Here is a 13553-nt window from a genome sequence, read left to right on the forward strand (position 1 = left end):
TTAACAAAACATACAACTGGAATATTACACCCTGAAATAATTATTATAAGATGACCGGTATGAAATTACAGGTTAGATTACAAACATTTTCAATTTACAGTAAACATTTTCTTCTGTTTTAGTCATTTCCTATGTGTTTTTTTATATATTTCAAACAAAGTTAAATATTTTACTCGAGATTCAAGTTTGATTTTCACCTAAATAATGCTAAAAGTCTAACGGTATGAGGTGTTTTCATCAAACACGTGAAGACATCTACACCCATATAAATAATTTGACTTCACCTACCGTTATTATCGGAGTCCTGAGTTAGGCCTAATCTCAAGGTGACTAACAGCACGAAAATCAAGAAGTAGCACATGGTAGCTGAATATAATCACATCTATGATCGAAGACTTAAGTATTTCCAGCAGAGTTTTCAGTGAACCTTTCAACCTTTGTCAAGGTTCCAGCTCAGCTTTCCACACTTCTAGTTTACTGCTAATATTACTATTATGATACGAATAAAACAAACAGAGATTTATATTATCATATGTAGTACTGGAAAATTAGCGAAAATTACAACTATTTAGGTTTTTGTTCAAAATAAAATCGGCATGAATTGTGCACTTTCATTCACTGCAGTTAAATACTTGATATTAGACTAAAAGCGAAAAAAAGGGGCTTTTCTCTGCTCTGTTACATGAAAACATACGTTTTAGTTAAAATTTCAAATCTGTATTTTTCTTTAAAATATCATTATATGAATTTCGATATTTATCCTGATTGGTTATGTTTTTCGTTTCTTGACATTAACCTTTAACCCATGCTATAAGGACCACAGAACCTTTAGTACTTGTAGACAGTACGGCTTTAGATCCGTTCTCGAAAAGCTGCTCACGTCAAATGACGAACGAACGAGGAAGCAGCGACGTGGTAACCTCTATCAATACGAGAATTGGAAGTATGGAAACTGAGTCGACACGCACAGCCCTGTACCAATGAAACGCAGAGATAAGTTGTAGGCTTTATTTTAATGCAAGCAAGAATATAATAAAAAATAAGCTCAATAGATTTTTCTCACATTGTATTTGTAATATTTTTAGCCATAGCAAATCGGCTTATAAAATGCCTCTGAGTTTGTTGTTTCTTTCAATAGAAACACTTAGCTTACAGCTCTGTCATCTCTTGACCGATGTAAAATCTCATTACAATTTTCGACTAAAAAAGGTCGAACCCTTTCGTTTGATTTATTTATCCACGCTCAATATCTCATATATTAATTCACTCTAGCTCTGCATAAAATAATTTTCAAATGTCACGGCTATTGAAGATTTCCTCTAGTTTAATGTAACACCTCCCCCACTTCCCAAGTTGGTGAAATAATAATAACATTTTTTTAGAACGAGAACTAGATAAACAATTTGTATAACAATGTTATATTGTTAACATTTTACACTTTATACTATGCTAATTATGAATGCCTGTGTATAATTTCTATGAGGCGTATATATATAATTTGCTACTAATTATCACTGTAGGTGTATAAAAACGTCATAATTTGTATAATCCGAGGAGACATATTCAGCAATTTTAATATAGAAACTTACTTAATATATGTGACCTTACCACCCTAGGAATATATTTAAAACCAACATTATACCTATTCCAAGAACTTCTCTACCAATAACATTCAATCGGTCTCTAATCGTCAATTTTTTAAAATTAACTTTAAACCTTAACTTTGTAGCTTTGTAAAAAATGTGCGTATGATTACGTTTACTAACTGAGCAGTACTTAAAATAACTTTTTTTTTTTTTTTTTACAAACACCATAGTCTTTGAGATTTTTGGTGTTTTCTAATTGGGAAAGTAATGATATAACCCTAAATCTGTAATACTTGTACCTATTATAAAATAACTGAAGAATGTTTATCTGTTAACAAAAAATTAGTTCTTAAAGTAATAATGTTACTTGGATGTATTTAAATCGACTATTTTAGTTTATCTAATATTTTTCTGAACTTGGCGTGGCCAGGTAGTTAAGGCACTCTACTCGTTATCCGAGGGTCGCGGATTCGAATTCCCGTCACAACAAACATGTTCGCCCTTTTAGGCGTGGGGGCGTTACAATGTAACAATCAATCCAACTATTCGATGATAAAAGAGTAGCCCAAGAGTTGGCGGTGGGTGGTGATGACTAGCTGCCTTCCCTCTAGTTTTATACTAGGGACGGCTAGCGCAGATAGCCCTCGTGTAACCTTGCGCGAAATTCAAAATAAACAAACAATATTTCCCTCTTAGCTCCTCAGAAGTAAGCCTGATAGCTAAGTTCGAAATTCTATAGCTGTTGTGAATTTAACATTTTTAGTCTGTTCTTTTGCCTTGCGCTTAACAACAAGGCAAATAAAACGACTGTTCAATACTGAAACTTCACAGACAGCTAACTGAATTATATCTTAATTCTTCTTGCACCTAAAAAGTGTCTCATTTAATTAGAAAAAATATACACAAGCTATTCTACATGGCAGAGTTTCTTTTCCAGGAGACACGTTTTGTTGTTGCTTTTAATCCGCTGAAAACGCACGCCTTTACCATTCTTCATATCAGAATAACCCCCGCTAATACAGCGGTAAGTCTCGGATTTACAACGCTAAAATCAGGGTTCGATTACCCTCGGTGGGCTCAGCAGATAGCCAATGTGGCTTTGCTATAAGAAAAAAACACACACATATCAGAATAAAGTTCTGGCTTCACTGAGGCCGCATACAAAAGCGTATCCTAGGGTGAAGATGTATTCAGATATTTGTAGCGTGGTGAGAAATTTCCTACTGTTGTTACGGAATTTTATCAAAGTGATATGATCAGTGTAACTTTATATAAAACAGTTTACAAATTGTAAAGAGAACTGAAAGAAATTTCGTAGCTAAACGTGAGCTGCCGTGAAGAAAAGGGAATTAATGGTGCGCTGCGTCAGTCTCATTCAATTGTTAATTGATGTTAGTGCTGATTTATACATACGTATATATACGTCTGGGTAGGCGTGTTCCAATTAAAACACAATAACTTAGTTAAATATAGAGTAATATGCTACTTTTACTGATATTATTTTACACATATACATTTTGTTTTGAACGTGAAAAAACATCAAATTATGCTTTGTTTTGAATTTCGCACAAAGCTACACGAGGGCTATCTGTGCTCGCCGTCCCTAATTTAGCAGTGTAAGACTAGAGGGAAGGCAGCTAGTGATCACCATCCACCGACTACTCTTGGGTTACTCTTTTACCAACGAATAGTGCGATTGTCCGCCATATTATAACACCCTCACGGCTGAGAGGGTGAGCATGTTGGTGTGACGAGGATTCGAACACGTGACCATCAGCTTACAAGTCAAGTGCCTTAACCACCTGGCCATGCCGGGCAACCGTCAATTATGGAAAAGACTCCAGCTTTATAAAGTGGAGTTATTAGAAACACAAGTCAAACTAGAAGAAACAGATGATGTAATCTTATAATATGCTCTTACTTGTTATTGTTGCTAGTGGGAGTAATAATTTTGTTAATATTATTACTGTAAAATCTGCAATAACATTCAAATCACAGTTTTTTACCTTCATCCACTGGAATCAAAAATAGAAGAAACGACTGGGACAACCTAGCCCACAAAGTTTCCACAAGTTTGCCTACTTATTTGCTTGGTATAAGGGAAGGTTGCTCAATCTAAGATACAAAGGGATGAACGTTTGATCTTCCTATAAAACATGCTGTCATATATATACATATATATACATGTATATGTTTTGTTTCTTGGGAATAACTGTTGGTTGTTTTTTTTTAAACATGAATAGATAGCTTAATACAAATGAATGTCAAAGTTACAGTGTGAACCTACTTTACAGTCACCATGAGAAAAGTCTATGCACTAGATAGTTGAAGAAAAATTGCCATTGGCCACTGTTCAGTTCTTCAGATATTAAACAGTTTTCGGAATATTAAGTTTATTTATTAAACGCATTGCGTTGTTTATTTTTATTTGTTAACAAACTGGTGAAATGTACTAGAAATTTTGATGTTGTGTAATGTAGATAAGATGTTTCAAACGTCACTGCATTCGTTAGAACGCATGACAGGAAAAAATAGTGCTTGTTTGACTAACTTTGGTGATTTATTTATCTTACTTTGCAATGTATTTTGAAAATTTCTCACATATGACATCATGTTGCTTCAAACTACGTATTACAAGCGGAACAGTATATTCTGGCTGATGCAGTTTAGGTGCATTAATACCTAAAAAAAATCAAAATTATATAGAGAGAGTCAGTTTTCTGCCACGTTTTTATATAATTTGGTCGTTGAAACTACTCTTTCTCTCGATTACAAAATCTTCGAAATCTATTAAAATACCATTTATGTTTAGACCAGCGACTTAGCATAATGTTTGAGTACTGACAAAAAAGAACATATGGAAAAACATAGTTGTATAAAAGTCAGACTTGGTCAGATATGCACCAAACCTTTAAAACGTTTATACTATCTCGCTTTGTTTTTCATGGACTATAGTGACGTGTGAAATTTGAACTTCCTTCCATTTAATATCTATTCTCTGCTATAATAATGATCCTTATCCTAAATATTTTCAGATAAATCTTCCTCAGACTTCGTTAAGAATATCATGAAAATAAACAAGTAAACACTTTTACTTAATTTTATGTTACATAAAACTATCAAAATACTAAACGAATGTTCAGTATTCTCACACCTATAGTAAACTCGATCGTTTCCCATATTTTTTCTTACATTGCTGTAAGAGTGGTTAGAAAGTTACTCCCCCCCAAACAAAAAGTTACAGAAAAGTCATAACCTTCTAACTATCAAAATAAAACAAAAGTGGTCATTTTAGTAAATGAGGCTGCTATTTTTAAGCGATAATTTTGGTTTCTTCAAACGGCTGTTTGTGCACGTGGTGAGAAAGCGAGTGAAGCTGTCAACATCACGAGAGCGAAACATTCTTCACGCTCTCCTCACGCACACCAAAGTTCTGTCCAGCTGGCTTTTATGTTTGTGGTAAAAGCTGTAATGTCACTAAGAATTTCTGTTAACTGTTCAGTATCCCAGCCCACCTTCTAAACTTCCAACTTGCCTGCTGCCTTTCCATTGCTGCAGAGTCTTAAACAGGACTGTCACGTGTTGAGTTGTTCAAATAAGTGGTTTAAGTACAGAAATTTAAAAAGCGTGGCGCTCCATTCTAAAAAAAAAAAAAACTTGGGCGTTTTTCTACAGAGTCTTAACCCTACTAACCAAGTGAATTAAATATGTGGGCGGCTTGTCTCTGTGTTTTCTTGTGAACCAGAGCAGGCAACCTTCATGAGCACAAGATTAACAAGTAGAATTCCAAAACCCTAGACTATGCTATAATCACACAGTGCAGACAGGGGATATGATGAAGCAACATATCTTGGCCATATCAGGGCGCTGCACTGTTATTTGATTTCAAAGTTTGAACATTACTAAAACACAAAATACACAATTATAGTGATTAGTTAACCGAAATAGGACAAACCCAAGATAATCAACATATGAGGCAGAAGTATTTTTCTTATATTTTCTTAATATTTTCTTTCTTCCCTCAAATTTATTTTTTTATATTATATTTAATAAGAACTAGGTTTGAGAATGTATGAAAGTTACATCAATTACAACTTAATGGTTAGGGAATTATTAACATTGCCTATCTCCCAAACCTATTAATACAAAGTATTAACTACTGTTAATATTGTCATACTGATAACTTGTAATACCTACTATGCTATCCACTGTAGGAAAGTATTTTTGCACGTAATACAAGCTTTTGATATAAGGGCATGTTTTGTTTCTTTCTAATATCTTGAGAAATGACAACTGTATCAAAACAACAAAAATGAGGAATGTATCTCGTTGGTGTCAATAAAAATAAGTTTTAACACGTAATGTACTGGACTATCTCTTTATGTTTAGATAAAATATTTTGATGAACAAAAACATTAGTGGTGGATGGAATAATTATAATCGTTTCTGGAATGTACCACAACACTGGTTTTGTGTGTTTTGGTGAAAGGTTTTTATTCTTGAAGGTACAAGTTTCATATAAATACAAGAGAAGTTAAAGGCATCAACAAGAACGATATATCCAGAACAAATAAGCCATTGTTTCTATCTTGTTCTATATGGATCGATTATTTAAGTGTTTCAATGTAGTAGCCTCACAAAAAATGACATGAACTAATGCTTTAATAACATGAACTTCTTTCATAAGTACTAGATTACTAATGCTCCAGTCTCACTTGGAAAGCATAGGTCGAGCATAATCTAATGCATCCTAATTATGAATTTGAAAACTCATTGTTGGTATCTCGTTGTCGTCAAAACGTGTTCGCACCTTCGAATGATGTATACCGTGTAACAGCAACGGATGAACTGTTCTGTTTGGTCAGGCAAGAAAAGTTCAAAAGCTGGCGATGCGTCTTGTTGTCTCGCTACATTTTCTCTAATCCAAAATTAGAAACGTATCTCAGAACTGCTGGTATGGATATTAACACTTTTATTGATATGGAAAGAACAACGTTTCGACCTCTATATGTACATTTTTATTTCAAGTGGGTTTCTCGTCATTAAGAAAATTAGAAACGGTTATTCGCAGATCGTCCATGTATATAGTTACGTAATATTTAAAAAAGAAGAAAATATAAGCCAGGCCCACTTCAAAATAGCGTAAAGAGGTTATACAACGTATTTAAATTCAGAGTTCTTATTGTTACGTAAAATTTGTCACTGTGTAACTCCTCCTTACATGTTTCATTTAGACATCACGTGATTTCCTATTTACCTCCAAATAAAATGTATTTTATTTCCGTTTCTTTAGGACATAACACCTGCAATAAACTTAGTCAGAGAAATTTCGAGATATTAATTTTTCTTTTGAACAGCTACCATTAATGTTTCCTAATATTTTATTTTGTTCTATATTCTAAGAATAATTTTAATTCTGTTGAACGTATAATATAAAATAGGGTTCGTTTTGTCTCTACTTTGTTTGTTATTTTAAAGAAATTAACATCTTCGTTTATAACATTTTACTTTTATTAATAAAATGTCATTCCATTCAGTTTCATATGGTTAGTTCCACTCCACGCGAAACTCATTAGGAGAGGCTCCATTATATCTCATATTGAAGAAAGAAAAACAATTGAGTTTAGAACCAACGGTCAATTTGTTTACCAACTGATTTTCATTCATTCTGATAGAACACATTCTTTAATTATAACTACAAGTTAATAAATCCTTTATAATTTGACGCAATATAGCTGAAATTTAAAACTTTTATTTATGGGCGAAAAAAATATTACTCATAAATGCCTATAAAAGGCTGTTGTGCTACTAAAAAACAGTTGAAATAATAAACCGAAAAATAAAGGAAAATGCATTGGTACTCAGGTCATCGCTATTAGAAGCTACTGAATTTGGTGGTAAAAAGTATATTGAATTTGCAGTTTAAAAAGAAAATATTTATAGAAAAAAGAATAGTTTATGTACTGATCGCATAAGCAATGTATGATATTAAAATTTTAAACTCTTCAATAATAGGAAACTAAAATTGCCCCGAAACTCTCAAAATAGAACAAATCAATCTCCTTCAGTTGAATCTCAATTCGACGGGTTGTTCACAAACCCAGAAAACAAGGGATTACGTTAGTTATTTCAATGTAAGAAAAACATACTGCTTTCTGAATATTCTTGCTATTTTTATTATACTTCTAAATATTATTGAACTTAAAGTATATACTCCAGACGTTAAAGCTCTGAATTTGTATTCAGACTTCATCATATATAGTCTGACTTAGCACGATTTCATTTAAATTGTATAAACTGATTTAAAGTTTCCTTTATTCTGTTTGAGCTAACTCTATAAAGATATGGTACCTTAGTTATCTAGTTCCGTTTCATTTAGTAGTGTCCAGCCTTGACCAATGGCTTTAATTTTATTACAGCTTGACTAATTTGAAGTTTCTTTGAAATTCGATTTAGTTTGAACTTTATCTGGCCTATGTAATCTGAAGTAGCTCTAATTTCATTTGAACAAGTTTGATCTGTCTATAAATATTCAGTTCATTTACAGATCTTCTGTTAGTTGAATTACAAAATCTTTCTCTGGAAACACTAAAGTTATTTTCAGAGCTGGCCAGACGTGGCCTGGTGATTAGTGTGCCGGGCTGCGGATTCAAGGGTCCATGGCTCACGTCCCCTTACCAGAAAAAAAAAAGTTACAATCCAATCTTATTATTCTATTAGAGTAATCCAAAAGGTAGTGGTGGATACTATTAGCTAACTGACTTCTCTTTTGTCTATCATTTCAACAACAGCGACAACTGGTGTAGGTTTGCGCAAATGTCTGAATGAAATAAACACAATTTCAAAGTCTTTTATAAATTGCCTGTTCTTGATTTCGTTTATATCTAGCATAATATGATCCAGATTAGTTTGATCTTCACTTTACTTAATCTGATTTGACTTAATTTAACGTGATGTAACTTGCAGAAGCTTTAACTTCATGGCTTCAACTTCATTTGATATAAATGAAATGTTCTAACTTCATTTCAAACGGTCTGAGGTGGTTTTAATTTAACTGACTGGAACTTTTTTAACCAGAATGACACTCACGTTGCACTATAAATGAAAAGTGACTAAGTGAATAAAAAGCACTAAATTATAGTTGCATAATAAATGATAGCGCATCAAAACTAGACAATTAATTTGGAATTTTGTAACTAAAAGTTATTTGTTGCAACGTTCATTCCATATTTCGAATGCTGAAACGAAATGTCAAAGGAATACATCACTGCATGCACACAAACAAATATTGTGTCATATCATCAAGAGTAAAAAGAACTGTAAACAAAATGTTGGCTGTTAACGTATTTAATTGTTATACCCAAAAATATCGTCTGCATCAGTGCATCTCACTGAATGTTTGCAAGATAATCTAGCCTAAATAACCTAGACACATGTTAATAACATTTCACAATCTGCACCTTTATATTTATAACACAAAAAATTGGAAGGCCTAACTACATGCAAAAAGTAATTTTAGACTGAGTTTCTAAAAGTGATTTTTTTCGCTAGAAAACACAGAAGATTGTAATTGTTTTACAGTAGAAATTATTTTTGGAAAACAGACCCACATTTCTGGCTTTATGTGAAATTTGTGCTGATGAAAGAACTTCATAAAAACTCAGTAAAATGTTTAAAAGTGAAATTAAAAAAGACTTTGTTGCTGTTGTACAAAATTATTTTATAGAATTATATAGATGTATACGTGAATGTGTGATATCTTCTGAAAGTATGAATATTATGTATGGATATGACATACTTGCTATGTTTAAATTACTGTTGTTAACTCATTGAAAACAAAAGTACCTGTCATATCCATACACATATCTAAAGTGTATCATAATCCGAAAGTCACGGGTTCAAATCCTTGTAGTACCAAACACTCGCCCTTTCAACTGTGGGGCGTTATAATGTAACGGTCAATCCCACTATTCGTTGATAAAGAGCAACAGCAAGTGTTAGCGATGGGTGGTGATAACTAGCTGCTTTCCCTCCAGTCGTACATTGCAAAATTAGGAACAGCTAACACGATAGCCCTCGTGTAGCTTTGCGCGAAATTCAAACCTTTTTTCTGTCATATAGGTTTTTTAAAATTCAGTAACCACAATTTACATAACTATCAAACAAGGAAATTTTAATTTCTACAGATGATATTGAAATTAAACAACATACTTTAGTTGTTTGTGGTCAGCTTCCGGTCAGTTACCTCTTTCTTTGTGAACCTGACGATGACCGAAGAAGGTCGAAACGTTGTTCGCTCTTCTATGTAAAGTGTTTTCTCAGCCCAAACGAGCCGTTTTTGCATATAAATTTTACAACAACTGAGTTCCTGTGTTGACTACTAAGCGTTTATTTTAACTATACTGTTATTCATTATTGTACAATTCACATTAAATATTTTGTATTATTAAAAGTTTTAAATATTCCTAGTTATTTTAAATTGTCTCATTGAACTCAGTATTTTAAGATATGATTTTGATTTTCAGCTCGCTCTGTATATGGAAAATTCGAACAGATGTATATAACCAGACATACTCTGTATTACGTTGAACCAATTTTGATAGTTACGCTGGATGAATTTCTCTTTGTAGCAGAGTTTTCGATTTTCACATAAAAATCCTGCATAACTTAGCATGTACCCCGCTGATACAGCGGTAAATCTACAATTTACAACGCTAAAATCAGGTGTTTGATCGCTCTCGGTTGACTCAGTAGATAGCCCTATGTGGCTTTGCAATAAGAAAACACACACACACGCATAACATAGATATAATTTTCTATATTAGATTATATAAATATTTGATTTTACTGAATAATTTAGATTTCGGATAAAAGTTAGATTGATAACTTGAATATTTGCCCATTTGAAATAGCTTTATAGATATAAGCTCTCATTCTTAGACAATCTTCATCTTAACCTGTATATAGAACACACGTTGTTCATTTAGGAAAGCAGTAGAGTAACACATTTTTATTCTTTAATTTCTACTATTTTTCAATTTATATGTTTCTTCTAATTAAAAATTCATTTAAATATATTCGTAAAAAGACAGTAACATACTTCGACCACTGATACATTAATTAAAAATCATGTCAATGCAGAATTTTAACTCCATACGGTGGCAACTGACCCACGTCTCAACTCATTAATGTTTCTAGCATTAATATTATAGATATTCCTACCAGTAAAAGCTATCTTTGTTTTACGCTTATATGTATATGTATTCTTCTAATATAATTACAACAATCGCATCATAAAATATTGTGCTTTTTATTACCAAGCCCACAACTTTTTCTTTATATTTATTTATAAATTCAAGTGTAAAAAAAATAAAGATGTTGGATTAGTGTATAATAAAATTTTTTGAGACCGGTACTGATTTGATTAATGAATAACTATTGACAGCTTAACTATCCTTACCTTAAACCTTTGTTACAGTATTTTAAGATTGTTTGTGATACTTAGTGCGTTCCCACTCCCATACTGCTTACAGTCGTCTTAAGTTTAGGAATATTAAGAAATTAAATCTTACACAGGTCATGTACATCCGTTGTAATATTTGTTTACATGCAATTTTCTTTGTATAAATTTTCTCGTTCCCCCCTCAAAAAAAGCTAACAACAACAATAGATGTGTTAGGAATAGTTTTAAATATTGTATACAGTTCTGATAACTACTTTTAACTGGTATAATGGACACTTTAGAATTCAATATCTTTAGAAAAAGATAATCATTTCTAACTGTGAGGTTAAATCTTTATATTGCATATTTTACGAAAAAATTCCACGGAAACTTTTGTCATAAAAGCTTTTGCCATACAAATAGTGTTTAATAGAAATAACATGCCCATTGTAACAAATTTATTTCGTTTTAATATAAACGGGAAAAAAATATATATAGTGAGTCAAAAATGACAAGTATGAACAAGATGTTTTCTTTTACCTGAAAGTTTGATGATGAAAAATATTGATAATATTAAAAACATATAGTAGCCTCATCTTAAGAACAAAATATTAAAGAAACTAAATTCAACTCAATCTCTTCAAGAAATGTATTAAAATAACATTTAACAGTAAAAATAAATTCAGTACAAAATATACTAAAAGTTATACATTTTTATTCTTTACTGTGCGCTGTAAACACACAGGGGTCGTTTTAACTTGCTTGTTTTACACTAAACAAATCAAAACAACGCATTTACGTACATCATTAAACAGCGTAATACATTAAACAAAACTTAGAATTGTCGCATGTTTATTTCCATATCAGCCTCTATGAGTAAGTTGTATATGGTTCTGGAGACTTGACGATTTTATGAAATTGCTAAAGTGAACATCGGACAGATTCCAAATCCAGTTGACCATGGTTCAAGTATGGACCACTTTATTTTTCTATATCCATTATTTTTAATACTAACAGTTTAATGTGTTATGAAAATGGGTTAAGAGCTTCAGTGAAAAGATAATGGTAAATAAAACTGGATTAAATTTTTAGCGGGTTTTTGGAGGCTTGCAGGTTCATGTTCTATCTGTATGTCTTCTCTACTGTTCCTGCTAAAGCCCAGAATGGCCAGGTGGTTAGGGCGCTTGATTCGCAATCTAAAATTTGCGGGTTCGAATCACCTTTACAGCAAACATGCTCGCTCTTTCAGCCGTGGGGCATTATAATGTGACGATCAATCCCCCTATTAAAAGAGTGGCCCAAGAATTGGCGCTGCCTTCACTCTAGTCTCACACTGCTAAATTAAGGACGGTTAACTCAGATATGGCTAGTGTAACTTTGCGCGAAGATCAAAACAAGCAAGTTCCTGCTAGTTTAGTTCGTTTTAAATCACGTCACTAAGATAGCCTTGGTAAGTTTTTTTTTTCTCATAAATATATTTCCCGTTAACATGTACTTAAAACACGTCACACGAAAACATATTACAATAATGGGATCTGTTATCTTAAGCTGTACATGTTAGTCAAGACGTAATTCCGTTATTGTCAGTTTAAAGCGATATATGAGTGCAAGGGCATTTGAGATTTTATCAGTTTTATCTGAGTTTAATTAAAAGGAAAATTACTAAGTTGAAGAAACTAGTGTACATGCAAATTCAAGGAAATGGAAACGTCGTTATAACGCTTCCAATTACATGTCCAGTCCAATTAAAACAATGAATTTGTTGCACATGTGGTAACGCTTAAGATGTAATGCTTAAGATAGATCCTTAAGTAAGAGTTTCTTTTTTTAATAGGGTCCACAAATAACAGTAAACCACTTATTGACAATCATAAATTACTTTACAAAAAATCTATTTACGTTAGGCCAACGCTATGGTGGTTTTTGAGACAGTGATTGAAGAATAAATATATATAAAACTGTGGAGTAATAATTTCACGTGTGGTTCTAAAAACTATAACGTTTGTTTGTTTTGAATCTTCGCACAAAGCTGCTGCAGGAAGGCATCTGCACTAGCCTTCCTTAATTTAGCAATGTTAGACTTGAGGGAAGGCAGCTAGTCATCACCATCCTCCTCCACTAACTTTCGGGCTACTCTTTTACCAACGAATAGTGGGATTGACCGTCACATTATAACGTCCTCACGGATGAAAGGGCAAGCATGTTTGGTGCAACGGGGATTCGAACGTGCGACCCTCAGAAAAGGAGTTAATTCAATATTGATACACAGATAAAATTCACTTGACGGAGAAGCTAGCTAGCTGCTTCACTGAGTAGACGCAAGTTGTTTGTTTTTACAAACAAAAATATTTAATAGTTAATTCTCTGAAGTTAATTGACTGCTGTTCCTAGCCAAATATCTGTGGTTTTCCGTTTAATAGACATTTATTACAATTTCAGTTTCCAAGATTTATATTTTACTGACTGTAGCGGACAAATAATATCAAACTGTCTCCTCTCGTGCTTCGATGGCTACTCTTTATACT

The sequence above is a fragment of the Tachypleus tridentatus genome, chromosome 3 (assembly GCF_004210375.1).
Source record: "Tachypleus tridentatus isolate NWPU-2018 chromosome 3, ASM421037v1, whole genome shotgun sequence".
Classification (NCBI taxonomy): Eukaryota; Metazoa; Arthropoda; class Merostomata; order Xiphosura; family Limulidae; genus Tachypleus; species Tachypleus tridentatus.